Raw genomic sequence first — 2,442 nt, 5'->3', positions numbered from 1 at the left:
CCGCGGCGGAGACCCGGTCCTCGGCTGGCGGTGAGGGAACGGCCCGCGGGGGGCTGTCCGGTGAGCGGGGAGTGGGGTCCGAACCTCCGTGAGGGAGGGGGAGGCCAGTAGGTCGGCGGTGCCCTCCAGGGTTTTCTTCCTGGGCTCTGTGTCGCGGATCTGGGACCCGAGGAAGGAGCGGAGCAGTGGACTCGTTTTTGTTGGTCCTGTTAACCCAGTGAAGGTTTCTTGAATTTCATACAACTCCTATACATTGTTATGTTTTTATGTCTTTTACGCACTTCTCGGAGACTGTATATCTTCAATTCATTAGGCAGCCTGGTGTTAGAGTACAAAGGAACCACATATTTCTAAATCACTTCTGTACTTGGTCTGCAGGACTTTCTCACCCACCCAACCCCGGTCCTGGGGGATTGAACCCTGGCACTGAGCTGCATCCTCAGTCTGTTTGTGTTGTTTTTTCCTTAGGGCCTCAGTAAGTTGCTAAGCTACCCGGGCTGAGCTCGAATTTGGGGTCCTCTCTTGGCTCCCGATTGCTGGGATAGCAAGCTTGCTCCACCACGCCCGGCTTGGTCATCTAAATCTTGTGTGTTCTTCGGCAAGATATTTTTCTTAGTTCCTTATCGAAAATTGGACATAAAAATTAGTTATCTAGTTACATCATTGCAAATATGCCTTAGGAGTTTGTGTGTAAAATAGGTAATATATGTAAAATGGCACTGGCTCCTGGGCACAAGGAAAGTGTAGAGTATTATGTTATCGTTTACAACGCTGTTAATGTTGATAAGGTTTGATCATAAGAGTAGCTATTTGTTAGCTCTAAAAGATTCACTGGCATTTTGCTTATTAAATTTTTTACTTATGATTATTCATAATACGATTCATAATTGACATACAAATGATACCATCCTCCCTTTTACTGCCTCCATAGAAATCCATTTCATCTCTCTGAAGGTAACTGGTATTATCAGTTTTTTGTATATTCTTCAAAATATTTACACCACATTTTTACAAATGAATTAAATATATACCCTCCTCTGATTTGGTTTTTGACACAACAGTTTTACCATGTAGTCCATGCTGGGCTTGAACTCATTATGTAGCCCAGCTTGGCTTTGATCTCCCAATCCTCCTGCCTCCCTTAACCCTCCTTTTCATATAAAGTGATGGCATACTATACACATTACTCTCTTGGTATTTTCACTTAATATGTGTTGGAAATTCTTATTAAAACAGTACACAGAGCTGGGTGTGGTGGTGCACGCCTGTAATCCCAGCACTCAGAAAGCTGAGGCAAGAGGATCGCTGTGAGTTCGAGACCAGCCTGAGCGACACAGTCAATTCCAGGCCAGTCTCAACCACATAATGAGACCCTGTCTCAAAAAAAAAAAAAATAGTACACAAAGCTAGGATTTCATGTTATTTTTCAATAACTTGATAGTATTTCATTGTATAGATAGATATACTAATTCTTTACTGAGAGATAATTAGAAGTGTCTGTGTGTGTTTTCCTGGTTACTGGGAATGAAGTCCAAGCCCTCTCTCATGCTAGGCGACAGAATATCTCCACCCTTTTTACTTTGAAACAAAGTCACACTAAATTACTCACACTACTCTTGAACTTGTGATCCTCCTGCCTCAGCCGCCTCCCTTTTATCTTTATGTATTAGAAACACTGTTGCACTTGAATAGTTTGGAAAGTTTTTATTACATAAACAATGCTACCAATATTGCTGATTATTGCTAATAACATTAGAAATAAAAATCAAGAAAGATCTGGGCACAGTGGCGCACACCTTTAATCCCAGAACTGGGAAGGCTGAGACAGAATGATTGCTGTGAGTTCAAGCCCAGCCTGGGCTACATAGTTCCAGGGCAGTCTCAACTACATAGTGAGACCCTGTCTCAAGGAAAAAAAAAATCAAGAAAGAATCACCAGGGGCTGGACCTTAACTCAGTGGTGTAGAGCACAAGCTCAGCATGCACAAGGACCTCATTCAGTCCCTGACACCAAAAAAACAAAAATTACCTACAATATCATCCAAAAGTACCAAACTGTTTCCACGCATCTGTTTTCTTTCAGTCTTTCTACATCTCCACTTCAGAACCATAAGCTAAATATACAGCTGAAGTGAGGTCAGTGTACAGTCATTGGGCTCTGTGACCCTGGGGTGCAGACCCTCTTGAGGTGTATGTGTGCACTTCCCACAGCTTTGTGAAGTCTTTAGAAACCTGTCAGATAAGCCTGGAGCCAGTGCTGGGTCAGTTTATTGAGGAATATCTAGACTATCCTCCAGCCCAGGAAGCAACAAGAGACAGCGTACGGTGCATCTTCATCAAAATTGCAAACTAGGGGCTGGGGATTTAGCTCAGTGGTTTTGCGGCCTGCTTTACAAGCACAAGGACCCAAATCCTCAGTACCAAAAAAAAATATATATATAT

General features: G+C 43.0%; 1 protein-coding gene across 4 annotated transcripts in view; it reads left to right on the top strand.

Annotated features, from left to right (window-relative positions):
• The window catches only part of Dap3 (death associated protein 3), a 33,570-nt gene that overhangs the window by 1,460 nt on the left and 29,668 nt on the right, over positions 1-2,442 (top strand). For 2 of the 4 annotated variants that reach the window (XM_010643850.2, XM_010643846.2), the window contains exon 1: positions 7-60. The exons of 1 other annotated variant lie outside the window; for it this stretch is intronic. The gene's annotated coding sequence lies outside the window, so the exon portion shown is untranslated. Of the gene's footprint in view, positions 1-6; positions 61-2,442 lie in introns of those variants that run through there. One more of the 4 variants, XM_010643847.2, reaches the window with a different exon arrangement.

Source organism: Fukomys damarensis, unplaced genomic scaffold, assembly GCF_012274545.1.
Source record: "Fukomys damarensis isolate Sample0158 unplaced genomic scaffold, DMR_v1.0_HiC HiC_scaffold_33, whole genome shotgun sequence".
NCBI lineage: Eukaryota > Metazoa > Chordata > Mammalia > Rodentia > Bathyergidae > Fukomys > Fukomys damarensis.
This window is presented reverse-complemented; position numbering and strand designations above follow the sequence as displayed.